The 14962-nt window shown below is 36.3% G+C and overlaps 1 long non-coding RNA gene across 2 annotated transcripts in view; it reads left to right on the top strand.

The window, feature by feature from the left end:
- The first annotated feature begins 4673 nt into the window (after nt 1-4673).
- The window catches only part of LOC126954334 (uncharacterized), a 50031-nt gene continuing 39742 nt past the window's right edge, over nt 4674-14962 (top strand). For both annotated transcript variants that reach the window (XR_007725593.1, XR_007725592.1), the window contains exons 1-2: nt 4674-4724; nt 4985-5062. This is a non-coding gene — a long non-coding RNA (uncharacterized LOC126954334). The remainder of the gene's footprint in view (nt 4725-4984; nt 5063-14962) is intronic.

Here is a 14962-nt window from a genome sequence, read left to right as displayed (position 1 = left end):
ACCCACACACCACTCTACCCTTTCCAATTCCAGTTTACCCAGATCCTAGCTGTGTTGCAAGACAGAGGTTGAATCTCTATGTTTTTTTATTATACTTTAAGTTCTGAGGTACATGTGCAGAATGTACAGGTTTGTTACATAGGTGTACGCGTGCCATGGTGGTTTGATGTACCCATCGACCTGTCATCTACATTAGGTATTTCTCGTAATGCTATCCCTCCCCCAGCCCCCCACCCATGACAGGACCTGGAGTGTGATGTTCCCCTCCTTGTGTCCATGTGTTCTCATTGTTCAACTCCCACTTGTGAGTGAGAACATGCTTTTCTGTTCTTCTGTTAATTTGCTGCAAATAATGGTTTCCAGCTTCATCCATGTCCCTACAAAGGACAATAACTCATCCTTTTTTATGGATGCATAGTATCCCATGGTATATATATGCCACATTTTCTTTATCCAGTCTGTCATTGATGGGCATTTTGGTTGATTCCAAGTCTTTGCTATTGTGAACAGTGCCACAATAAATATACGCGTGCATATATCTTTATAGTAGAATGATTTCTAATACTTTGGGTATATATACCCAGAAATGGGATTGCCGGGTCAAATGGTATTTCTAGTTCCATATCCTTGAGGATACACCACACTACCTTCCACAGTGGTTGAAGTAATTTACACTCCCATCAACAGTGTAAAAGCATTTCTATTTCTCCACATCCTCTCCAGCATCTGTTGTTTTTTTCATTATAATGAAACATGCACTCGACTTACAGTTGGAATGTCTGGGTTCAATTTTTTTATGTACTCACATAGCATGGTCAGGACGAGGGTCCTTTTCTATAAAATGTTGATAATACCTCTCCAAATGTCTTTATGAATTGAAAAGTACTAGTAAAAACATAAATCGTATTATTAATATTACTACTATTATTGTTGTTTGAGGACATTTCCCTTATCTTGCAAACCTGAGAGTGGTTGGTAATGTTGTTTTATATTTATGAATCTTTGTCCATTTATAACAATCTTAGTATACTAGTACATCTTTCAGTTTTGTAAAAATTATAAAATACAAAAATAAAAAAGAACATAACGTTATCTGATTTTCTAATGCAAATGTGTTATTGATATTTGATAAATATTATTGTTATATGTACTTGTATATATATATACACATATAAGCTTCCAAAAATTGAAAATACTTCAATTGAACTGCATGTTAAATAGTTAATGCTAAAAATAAAATATGTCAAGTTAGAGAGAAGAATAATTTAGTAGATATTCACTGGCAATAACGTGATGTGGGATAAAACATCCTACAAACAATGCTGAGCATTACAGGTGCTCATATACTAAAGAGAGTACACTATTAATGAGTCTTGGAATGGTGTCAAAAATGAAGTTTTCAGATAGACTTCATGAAATTAGTTAATGTATTTGTATACAGGAACATTTCACAGATTAATTACGTTTTAAAAAGTCCTACAACTTTACAGTATTAATTTCTTCAGCAGACACAAAGTGACAATAATATGGTTGGAAGTGAGCCCATGAGTTCAAAATTTCAAAACAGAGATCCGTACCCCCTCCTCAGATATTTTTAATATATCTCTAAAGTAAATAGAACTGAGTAGAATTTGTATCCTCTCGATGGAGAGTAAAGGATGCATTTAATGGAAGATGAGCCAACGCAGAAACATTTAGATGATTAACGCTTTAAAATATGAGTATATCATCTTTAGGAACATATGCCTGTTACTCAAGAGATTGCCACTGTATGATAATAGAGTCTTAAATTTATCTGATTGTACTTAGTAAGTGTCTCTTTGGAATTCAAGATATACAGTAGCTAATTGTATTCTGGTACCAGAATTCCTATTCCTGTCCTAATCCAATTTCTGAAGGATATTTATTAAAGTGTAAATTTAGGTTATTGTTATAGTAGAGAAAATGAGACAAGCTGGAATATGGGGAAACTGTATCTAGGAGACAGGTCAATGAACCCTGCTTGTGGGACTATAAGAAAAGAGGCAGTCAGCCAGGAGGTGACGTTGGCAATACTTCAATTTCCTACTCTTATAAGGAGTATGAAATTTGAAAAGTAAAAGAATTTAGATCTTACATGAGTTAAAAATATTTGTAATGGATTATATATATGTGTATATGTATACGTAGTGATGCATATATGTATATATATATCCAAAATTAAATTTGAGAAAATAATTTATTTTTGAAATCAGATTTTGTGTCTTATCCTAGCACTCAATGTAGTTTTGGATAAAGAAAATACATTCTGATGCTTAATACCGAGTGTCAACTTGATTGGATTGAAGGATATAAAGTATTGATCTTGGGTATGTCTGTGAGGGTGTTGCCAATAGAGATTAACATTTGAGTCAATGGGCTGGAAAAGGCAGACTCACCCTTAATCTGGGTGGGCATAGTCTAATCAGCTGCCAGCACAGCTAGAATATAAGCAGGCGGAAAAATGTGAAAAGACAGACTGGCCTAGCCTCCCAGCCTACATCTTTCTCCCATGCTGGATGCTTCCTGCCCGTGAGCATTGAACTCCAAGTTCTTCAGTTTTGGAACTCAGACTGGCTCTCCTTGCTCCTCAGCCTACAGATGTCCTATTGTGGGACCTTGTGATTATGTAAGTTAATACTTAATAAACTCCCCTTTATACATACACACACACACACACACACACACACATATATGTTTTCCATTAGTTCTATCTCTCTAGAGAACCCAGAGTAATATAGATTTTGGTACCAGGCATGGTTCTAGAGGAACAGAATATTAAGGATGGAGTTCTTTCATTAGTTTTAGGGTTTCTGGAGTTGGTTGCTTAACATGATTAGACCCCAAAATGCTAAGGACTCTACTTCTAGTAGTATGGAGTACCCTGGTAGTCCTTGACATGAACTGTTTAGAGAGTTATGCAAAATAAATGCATTTGACCCTCATGATTCATGGCTTCTGAGAGCCAAGGAGTTTAGTGACTCTGTACATAATACCTTTGACCATATATGGGGAACCAAGGAATGTAATGAAGTTGATTGGTTGCTCCTAAGTTTAGTGGACAAAGTGATAAAAGAAAATGATGAACTTGGGGATTCTGTCCCTAAAATTATTGAGGCTCAAATCTGCTAAGATTGCCCGTAGTGAGAGTCTTATCTCCTGTAGAAAAAGAGCTGAAATTATGGAAAAACAGATGTTGCTTAGAGCCTTTGACAGGCCCTCATAGGTGAATCACAGCAGAGGCCTGTATGACTTTGGAGCAAGGACCTACCATCTTCTGCAGATAACTACTCTCTTTTTTGAGAGACAACTCTTGACCCATTACTGGGCTTTGGTGGAAACTAAACCTTTGACTATGGGTCATCAAGTCACCATGCAACATGAACTGCCTATCATGAACTGGGTGCTTTTTGACCCATATAGCCATAAAGTAGGTTGTGCACAGCAGCATTCCATCATCAAGTGAAAATGGTATATGCATGATCAGGTTCTAGCAGTTCCTGAAGGCACAAGTAAGTTACATGAGGAAGTGATTCAAATGCCCATGGCCTCCGCTCCTGCCACTCTGCCTTTTCTTCCCCAGCCTGCACCGATGGCTACATGGGGAGTTCCCCGTGATCAGTTGACAGAGGAAGAGAAGACTGGGGCCTGGTTCACAGGTTCTTCACAATATTCAGGCATCACCCGAAAGTGGACAGCTGCAGCACTACAGCCTTTCTCTTGGACATCCCTGAAGGATAGCTATGAAGGGAAATCTTCCCAGTGGGCAGAACTTCGAGCGGTGCACCAGGTTGTGCACTTTGCAAGGAAGGAGAAATGGCCAGATATGCGATTATATACTGATTCATGGGCCTCACATAATGGTTTGGCTGGATGGTCAGGAACTTGGAGGAAGCATGATTGGAAAATTGGTGATAAAGAAATTTGAGGAAGAGGTGTGTGAATGGACCTCTCTGAGTGGTCAAAAATTGTGAAGTTATTTGTATCCCATGTGAGTGCTCACCAAGGGGTCACTTCAGCAGAGGAGGATGTTTATAATCAAGTGGAAAGAATGATCAGTTCTGTGGACACCACTAAGCCCCTTTCCCCAGCCACCCTGTCTTATCCCAGTGGGCCTATGAACAAAGTGGCCATGGCGGCAGGGATAGAGGTTATGCATGGGCTCAGCAACATGGACTCACCAGGGCTGACCTGGCTGTGACCATTGCTGAGTGCCCAATTTCCCAGCAGTAGAGACTAACACTGAGCCCTTGATATGGCACTATTCCTTGAGGTGATCAGCCGGCTACTTAGTGGCAGGTTAATTATATTTGACATTTTCCATCATGGAAAGGGCAGAGATTTGTTCTCACTGGAATAGACACTTACTCTGGATATCGGTTTACTTATCCTGCATGCAATTCTTCTGCCAAGACTACCATCCATGGCTTCACAGAATGCCTTATCCACTGTCATAGTATTTCACACAGCATTGCCTTTGACCAAGGCACTCACTTATGGGTAAAGAAGTGCGGCAGTGGGCTCATATTCATGGAATTTGCTGGTCTTATCCTGTTCCCCTTCACCCTGAAGCAGCTAGATTGACAGAACGCTGGAATGCCCTTTGAAGTCACAATTACAATGGTAACGAGGTGACAATACTTTGCAGGGCTGGGGCAAAGTGCTCCAGAAGGCTGTGTATGTGCTGAATCAGAGGTCGATACATGGTACTGTTTCCTCATAGCCAAGATTCATGGGTCCGGGAATCAAGGGGGTGGAAGTGGAACTGGCACCACTCAGCATCACCCCTAGAGATCCACTGGCAAAATTTTTGCGTCCTGTTCCCATGACATTATATTCTGCTGGCTTAGAGGTCTTAGTTCCAGAGGGAGAAATACTGCCGCCAGGAGACACAACAATTCCATTCAACTAGAAGTTAAGATTGCCACCTGGACACTTAGGACTTCTCTTACTTTTAAGTCAACAGGTTAAGAAAGGAGTTACTTGGCTGGCATGATTGACCCGGATTATCAAGATGAAATCAGTCTACTACTCCACAATAAAGGTAAGGAAGAGTGTGCAGGGAATACAGGAGATCCATTAGGGCATCTGTTAGTATTACCATGCCCTGTGATTAAGGTCATTGGGAAACTACAATAGTCCAATCCAGGCAGGACCACAAATGACCAGACCTTCCAGGAATGAAGGTTTGGGACACTCCACCAGGAAAAACAAAACAAAAAACAAAAAACACGACCTGCTAAGGTGCTTGTTGAAGGCACAAGGAATATAGAATGGGTAGTAGAAGAAGGTAGTCATCAATACCAACTACGACCACATGATCAGCTGCAGAAATGAGGACTGTAATCGTCATGAGTATTTCCTCCTTATTTTGTTAAAAACATGTCTGTGTGGCAAGCCTGTGATCCCAGCACTTTGGGAGGCCGAGATGGGCTGATCACGAGGGCAGCAGATCGAGACCATCCTGGCTAACACGGTGAAACCCCGTCTCTACTAAAAATACAAAAAAAAAAAAAAAAATTAGCCAGGCATGGTGGCGGGCGCCTATAGTCCCAGCTACAAGGGAGGCTGAGGCAGGAGAATGGCGTGAACCCGGGGGGCGGAGCTTGTAGTGAGCCGAGATCGCGCCTGCACTCCAGCCTGGGCCACAGAGCGAGACTCCCATCTCAAAAAAAAAAAAAAAAAAAAAAAAAAAAGTCTGTGCATGTATACACTTTTACTAAAAAAAAGTCTTCATTTTATTTCCTTTCTTCTTTATCATGCAATATAAGATTTATTCACTTCGTATCAGCATTTATGTATTGTTAACTTTACCTAATAGTATTTGGGTTGGGAATTGGTGTGTTTCCGGTTGTATGAAATATAGTTGTATCACTTTCGGAATAATTACAACCTTATTAATTGTCTTTATTTGAAGATTATGTCTGATCTCAGGAGATGTGTATGGGTTCAGTTGACAAGGGGTGGACTTGTGATGGTTATTACTGAGTGTCAACTTGATCGGATTGAAGGATACAAAGTCCTGAATCTTTGGCGAGTCTGTGAGGGTGTTGCCAAAGGAGATTAACATCTGAGTCAGAGGGCTGGGAAAGGCAGACCCACCCTTAATCTGGGTGGGCACAGTCTAATCAGCCACCAACACAGCTAGAATATAATATGAAAAGAGTGACTGGCTTAGCTTCCCAGCCTACATCTTTCTCCTGTGCTGGATGCTTTCTGCCCTCAAACATTGAACTCCAAATTCTTTAGTTTTGGAACTTGGACTGTCTCCCCTTGCTCCTCAGCCTGCAGACGAGCTATTGTGGGACCTCGTGGTTGTGTGAGTTAATACTTAATAAATTCATATACATATATTTATATATACACATATACATGTATATGTATTCCATTAGTTCTGTCCCTCTAGAGAACCCTAATATATACACTTACACTAAATATTTTTAATTAGCTAGCATGTGAATACATTAATAATTAATCATTTCAACAGATGATCTTTATATCTTAGCAATAATGTACCTCTGTGATTTCTGTATATTAGTTAAAACTATGTGAAATAAAAAATAGAGAAAAATTATATTTGCAATATACATATAATTACCATGAGATTGCAGTATAAGCACAATACCATTCTCAAGACCGCTAGTTTCTTCTACTGTGAAAACAAACAAACAAACAAACAAAAACTCCAGGACTCAAAACAGAATGATTATAGACCTCATTGATTTTTTCTTCTTAAGTAAAACAATTATACATTAAAACATGCTCTCCAGCATGAGAAAATATATGTTATATTAGACATTGCACTGGATATGAAGTTAAGACAGTGTTTTTTCTTTGTTTTGGTTTTGGCTTATTTGTTTTTTAATCTCAGTTCTACCACCTGATAGCTTCAGGACCCTGAAAAAATTGCTTCATTGTCCTATACTATAAAATAAATGAAAAGCATAGAAAAGATAAATATTTCATTTATTTCTCATCATTGCCAAGTGAGTTGATTCTATGAGAAGCAATATAGTGTAGTATTAACAGTGGAGGCTCTGAAATTAAACAGCCAATACCACCAATAAATGCCAATCAATGAGTTAAGCAGATTCAAGACGGCTTGACTGAAAAGCCCATGTCTGTCCCACTCTAACCTCTACGGCCTTATAAGGACGCCTATGAGAAATCATTAAACAGCACTGAAGAAAGAAGAATATCTGTCCTTTAAAACTGCTCATAGTTCTGACTATCAGCATGACTAATACTGTGAATGTTGGTTTCCCCAAAATTACCTTGTGCAGAATTAGAGATATTTTTCTTTATTCATTTGGTGCATGATACTGGAATGCTGTCTGTGAATAATTAATATTTCCAGTAAGAAGTGTGTTTTTTTGTCATATCAGTTCAATTTAGCTTTATCAGAAAAAGTCAGATGAAGGATAATATTCAATAATAAGAAACGTGTAGCTTAGAGTCACAAAAATATAAGCTGCTTCTGGGTGATTTACAGAAATAGTAGAAAATAATATGGGAAAATAGATATAGAAGTATCAAAATAATAAAGAAAATACAGTTCCACTTGAAAAATAATTTAGGGTTGCTTTTTAAAGAATCTCTTATAGATACAAAAATTATTTAAGGGACTTAATCATTGTTCTCTGTTCCCTTTTCCTTTTTGGAATAATTGTCTTTCTCCTTGGAAGACAAGTAAATAGGAAATTCACAATTTTTCCAGCAAAACATGTAGGTGAAAATATAAACAAAATGATAAATGTGACTGGCAACAAGCATAAAACATTGTTTACCATCAAACAGCACAAAACTTCCGGCTGTGTTACTACCAGTTTGAATGGACCTTTGCCCAGAGTCCCTGTAAGTATCTTGACAGCAGATAATTCCAACACACCTCTTGTTTCTGTCAACTCACTACCTTGGGCCGTGAAGTCAGTTTAATAAAATATTCTCTTTGAAATGGTATCCAATATTCCTTTAACTCAACACTCCTATTGCTGCCCTCTCTGCCAAATCTGGACTCTTTGATCTATTAATTAGCTCCATTGCAATTAACTACAATGAATACTCTTTCTGCCCATTATTTTCTTTTCTTAAATAAATCCTGGTCTCCACAGAGCCTCCCCTGTGGTCCCTGAAAAACTATGTTGATCTTCTAGCCACCACGCATTGATGATAAGAACAAAACCTTCAAGAACAGGAATAAGGATATCTTCCCTTGTTATAATTACCATTCCAAATTATTAATCCTTTATTCTTAGATAAAAACACTGTTGAATTCAAATGATCTGGTTTCAATACATTCATTCGTTGCTACAATCACTCTAAGTTATTCACCAAAGGTTTTGTCACTGACTTCATGGCTGTCCTTGGAGCCATGATCCTGGGCTATAATAGTGTCTTTGGAAATTCATAATAATTGAATCCACATGTATTATAATTGTCTCTCTTCTTCAACTCCAATGACTTTAGTTTCATGCCCACATACGCCTTCATATACTTCATGACTACACCTAGAACTTTGTCATAATCCAAAAATGAACCATGGATAAAGTTTTATACTACAACACTTTATTATCTGATCACATATTTTTCTAGCTGTCAGTTTTTCTGAGACCTCATGGAGGCTTTTTGTTTCTGGATCAATGTGTCTTCTATTAATCCATTAGCAATATTCTAGATTTCCTTTCTTTCTTGTTCAGGAGTCCAAGGATACCAATTATTGTTATTGTAATTGTTTTTATTGTTATGTCATATGTTTATCTGCAAGGACATTTCAAACTTTTTATCTAAGTCCAATTAAGGTAGAAAAAATCAAAATGATACAGAATAAAATTTTGACATACTAATCCTATTTAGCCTTGTTTTTAGACTAGCATGTTTATTTCCAAGCATACATTTGTAAGAAATGCAAATTTAAAATGTATTCAATTTAGAAATCCAATTTAAGACTTAAACATTAGAAAAACATAATGATTTCTGAGAACTTAATAAGTAGTTGAAAATATGTAGCCCTATGCCCAACATGTATTAAGTGATCAGTAACTATTACATAGTCCAGAATATCTAGAGAATTATCTTTTGATCATTTCATCATGCTGCAGTGTCCAAGCTCACAGGGTTCCTTGAAAGGGCAATAAGAAGGAGTAAAAACATGTTTTTTTCATGAGGGAGATTTGAGCATAACATTAGGATGCACAAAACTCAGGAAAAAATAAAAAAATTATATGTAAAAGCAATAAGATTTTTTTTTTTTAAGCCGAGAGGAGCTTTGAGTGAATGGGATCAACAGAATTATTCTGAAATAAAAAGGAAGGGAAAAGGTTTGAGTGAAGAGAGAAACATCGTAGAAAGAGTAGAGGAATTTCTTATTAAAGATCTCTATTTTTGGTACTGAGTGAGAGGCTGAGTAATCTCAGAGTGAATACCAGAAAGGCATGAATGTTTGGAAAAGATTAGGTGGCAATGAGAAGAAAATGTCATGTGGGATTTTTCAATGTGTTCTATGAGCCTGATGTAATAAAAAGTAAAAGCAGAATATGACACACTTAGTAGGTATTTTTGTGCTACTTCTTTTTTTTCTTTTTTATTTTTAGTTACTACCAATGTACCTACTTTTTTATGTGTTACCACCATTTTCTACCTTTCCTCAGTGCTGGGATTCAGAAGTTGCTAAATGTTAACATTTCCTATTTCACAGAGCCTGGTGGGAGAGGATGTTTGTTCATTTGTTTTGGTTTGGTAAATAGCATATCTTTTTTAAATATAAGGTCAACTTTTATTTTAGATTATGGCAGTACATGTGCAGGTTTGTTACATATATGTGACAAATATGTTACATATATGTTACATGTATATTGCATGATGCAGAGGTTCGGGGTACAAATGATCTCATTACCTGGGTAGCAAGCATAGTAGTCAAGAGGCAGTTTTTCAGTTCTTCCCTCATTTTTTTGGTACCCCCTTTAGTAGTCCCCAGTGTATACTCCCTTCTTTATGTCCATGTGTACCCCATTGTTTGACTCCCACTTATAAGTGAGAACATGTGGTATTTGGTTCCTTCTCCTGAGTTAATTTCCTCAGAGTAATGGCCTCCAGCTGCATCTTTGTTGTTGCAAAGACATGATTTGTTCTTTTTGATAGCTGGACAGTATTCTACAGTGTATATGTACCACATTTTTTTATCCAGTCCATGTATTCTGATTACATGTCTTTGCTATTATGGATAGTGCTGCAATGAATATGCAAGTTCACGTATCTTTTTGGTAGAACTGTTAATTTTCCTTTAGGTATATACCCAGTAACGGAATTCCTGTGTCACATAGTAGTTCTAAGACCCTTGAGAAATCTCCAAATTGCTTTTCACCATGGTTGAATTAATTTAGATTCCTATCAACAGTGTATAAGCATTTCCATTTCTATGCAACCTCTCCAGTGTCTGTTATTTTTTGCCGTTTTAATAATAGCTATTCTGACTGGCGTGAGATAGTGTCTGATTGAGGTTTTGATTTGCACTTCTCTGATGATTAGTGATTTAGAGAAGTCACCAAAAACGCTTTAGTGAGCGTTTTTTCCTGTTTGTTGGCTGCTTATGTGTCTTATTCTGAGACGTATCTGTTCATGTCTTTGGTTCACTTTTTAAGGTGATCATTTGTTTTTTGTTTCTCAAATTGTAAAAAGCAATGGGGAAGGACTCCCCATTCAATAAATGGTACTAGGATTACTGGTTAGCCATATGCAGAAGAATTAAATTGGATTTTTACCTTTCACCATATACAAAAATTAATTCAAGGTGGATTAAATATTTATACATAAGACCTCAAACCATAAAAGTTCTAGAAGAAAACCTAGAAAATACCATTCTGGATATCAGCCTTGGCAAAGGATTTATGACTAAATCCTCAGCAGCAAGTGCAACAAAAACAAACATTGAAAAGTGCGACCTAATTAAACCGAAGATATTTTGCACAGCAAAAGAAACTATCAATGGAGTAAACTGACAACTTACAGGTTTGTAACAACCTCACAAACTATGCATCAAACAAAGATCTGATATCCAGAATCAAAAAGTAACTTACACAATTCAGCATGTCTCTTTTTAATTTTTGATTTTTTAAAAATCTGAAACTTTCAAAATCATGTCCTGGAATAATACTTAACATTTTCACATACAGAAACTAAAACTAAGCATCATATTTTAAAGTATAAATATCTACCTAGCTGATTTTTATTTATTATTCCATGTAACAATGTCTGTTTAAGGAAGATAGCTCTTATTTCCTAAAAATGAATACACTTACGCTTTTTAATATGCATCATTTTTTCTCTTCAGATGCAAGTTATTTTCAATGGCTTTGACTTAGATGAAGGGAAGAAAATCAACTTCCTCTAACCACAGTACTTTTCAAAGACCTCTCCTATATTAAATGTTTATATTTTTCTTCTTCCTGTATGATAGTGTCTGATTTATTCTCTTAAGTAGCAGTGAATACGACTTTTAGAATAAGTGTTTGTAAAATTGTATGAGTGCTACACAGTCTGTTTCTTGATGGGAACTGGCATTTGTATACATAGTAAGTTTTTATATTGTGAAACCAATACATAAGTATGTAAAATGATTTTGTACTTAGAAATTCAACTATACATAAAACTAGTAGGCTTGTGTGTATTCTTTACACTGTACCTGATATAGAGAGAATTGTGGATTTTTATTGAGAGAACTATTTGGAAGAGTCCCAGCTCAACCGCTAGTCATTTTTTTGCTTTGGATAATCACTCAGAACCTCTGTTTCACGTGTGTGGCAGAGGAAGCGCAGACTGCTTTACTCAATCCAAGGAAAATAATTAGGATTAAGTGGAAAAAAGTTGTACAACACCCATGTACATACTCCACAGCGCTATACAGATGTAAGACAATTTACTATCTTTCTAAAATTGTATTTCCTTTTATGATACGATTATTATTGTCATTTTATGCACAGTATTGATCATGTTTTAATATTTACCTTAAGTAATTTATTAAGGTAAATGATTATTTTTGTTCTAAATCTTAAAAATAATAATAGTAACTATTCTTTATGGAGTATTTAGTATGTACCAAACCCTGAGCTAAATGTTATACATATCAGTGTTACATTTAACCCTTAAACAACCCTATAAGGTAGCTATTATTGCTATTTAATTGTATAGAAGAAACTGGGTCTCATTGACATTAAAATGACAGCTGCATGATTTAAGAACCAAGATTCAAAGCCAGTTCTATTTGACATCACAGTCTATTTGGCATACAGAAAACAAATCCAAGAAAGGCAATATGAAGTCATTAATAGCTAAGTTTCAACAGTAGCACACAAATGGATTTGAGTCTTACTCTAATACTAGGTATGTGATCTTGGGCAAGTTCCCTTTGCATGTCTATATTTCTTCATTTATAAATGGGGATTAACATGGAACTTACTTTATGGAGCTGTTATTAGGTTTAGATAAGATATTTGTCCATGTAAAGTACTTAGCGTATAATCTGTCACACAATACATACACAGCAAATGTTTGCCTTTATTATTTAATCTTCTTAAATTTAGGTCCCTCATTCAAAAAATGAAGATGAAAATAAAGTAACACCTACCTCAGAATGATGGGGCAAGTGTTATGAGACTATTATTTTAAAAATGGCACTGGGCATATAAGTGCTCGGTAAATGATAATTATTATCATTCTCATCATCATCATCATGCCAATGATTCATTAATTTGTAGAGATGCTTGCTAAATTTTGTAGGTAAATTTAGGCAAGAAGACATCCTCACACTTTGGATTATGATCTGTCCAGTATCGTTCTGGTGAGCATCTACTCTGAATTGCAATATATTTGCTTAAAATTATGTTGGTTGCAGATATATGTTACCTTTGTCACCTCTTAAACTGTACCGGCCGGGCGCGGTGGCTCAAGCCTGTAATCCCAGCACTTTGGGAGGCCGAGAAGGGCGGATCACAAGGTCAGGAGATTGAGACCATCCTGGCTAACACAGTGAAACCCCGTCTCTACAAAAAAAATACAAAAATCTAGCCGGGCGAGGTGGTGGGCGCCTGTAGTCCCAGCTACTCGGGAGGCTGAGGCAGGAGAATGGCGTAAACCCGGGAGGCGGAGCTTGCAGTGAGCTGAGATCTGGCCACTGCACCCCAGCCTGGGCAACAGAGCGAGACTCCGTCTCAAAAAAAAAAAAAAACTGTACTAAGAAAAGCCCAATGGCTCTGATGAATTGCCTAGCATCCCGTTAGGGCTCACTTAATAGCTGATAGCATAAGGAGAAAGTATTATTTGTTTTCTTTACTAAGCCCCCCCCAAAAAAGGAAAAAAAAGTCACTATTTAAGAGCAGGAAGTTTGTATTGCACAACACTCAATGTTAAGTGAGTATCTGTAAAAATAATTAATTAGAACAATTCCTTAGTCAACTGTAATGGAAAAAAATATATATCTGCAAAGGGATATGGTGTGAGATAAAGAGACAGAGACCACCATATGCAACATACATTTATAATGTAGAATATGTAATCTATTTATGGAATATTAATGGTATTTTTCTTTATGCTAGCATTAGATATATTTAAATGTAAGGTTGAAAGTAAATTAGGAAAGATCTGGAATGTCCTGCTAAGGAGTTTAAATTTTATACATCAGCAGCTGAATAAAATGGAATGTGCTCTCTTTGTTGCTAATTTGTAGTGGTATGACTCTAATGTACATAATGATAAAAATGACAAGGAGTTGGGAGTTGCAGTAGGCAAAAGTAGAACTAGGAAAAGTAATCATAGTAAAATTAAATAGGATTTCCAAATAATATAAATGTTTTTTACATTTGTGTTCAAGAAATATAAAATAAGAAAAAGGCTAAACTGTTCTTTCTAGTCTCCAAATACCATCAACCAAATTTTACTTTTATAATTTATAGTTGAAAAAATGAAATTGAACCATATCTTCCCCTTAATGAGGAGCGTGTGTGTGTATGTGTATCAGCACACTTTGTTTTCCCCTTCTTTATTAATTGTCATGATGCTACCCTCAAATTAATGTATTATTTTATTTAACAATAAATATTGAATGTCTGCCTTGCTCTAAGTGTTGTTCTGGCATTTGACAGATATAAGTAAGCAACACTGGAAAAGACGGCTTCCTTCTTGCACTCTTATCAGAGAAGAAAAAAATAAATATCTTAAAACCAGTAATCATAATATCATAAAAATATTTTATGTTAAAAGACTATTAATAATATGTAACATTTTAGAATTCTACATGGACATAATACCATGAGGGAAATTGACCTCTCACTATATTTTATGTTTTATCTTTGAAAAAGTATACATGCCAATTGTTAAGTTCTAGGAAATCATATCCCATTAATTTGCTTTGATAGTTGCAAGATGCAGATTGATCCCATTTCAAGCCTCCTTTGGATTTCTAATTGGCTTAGCTATGCATTAAAATGTAGAGAACTGTGGTCATGAATTTGTATTCAGCAAGCATTGGTAGCATGTTTCACGCATGTGGAAATATATAAAGACATAAGAAAATGTGCTATGCAGGCCACTTGGAGAAATACATCCTTGAAGATTTAGGTAGATATAGATACTCAAGTGGTCGCTGTGAATACAATGCATACTTTCATCTCATTTTAGTATAATTTCCTTGTTTAGATTTGTTTCCACCTGTCTGTGAATTCCTGAAGGACAGAAACCCTATGATTTATCATTAAATAGGCTAACTGCCAGCTCCATGACCAAGAGTGGCCAGATTAACTCCCAATGAGAAGAAATGCTGTCCTAGAGTCTGAGCTTATTAATCTATGGTCTGGGCTTTTGAGAGTTGTGCCAGTTGATGTCAGAAGCCCTAACCAGTAAGACTTGGTCATATGCCTAGAAATATTTCAAAGATTGGTCTTCCACACCTAGATTA

This window comes from Macaca thibetana, chromosome 5, assembly GCF_024542745.1.
Source record: "Macaca thibetana thibetana isolate TM-01 chromosome 5, ASM2454274v1, whole genome shotgun sequence".
NCBI classification, from domain to species: domain Eukaryota; kingdom Metazoa; phylum Chordata; class Mammalia; order Primates; family Cercopithecidae; genus Macaca; species Macaca thibetana.
The sequence above is the reverse complement of the archived record's forward strand: the minus strand, read 5'-3'. Positions and strand labels throughout refer to the sequence as shown.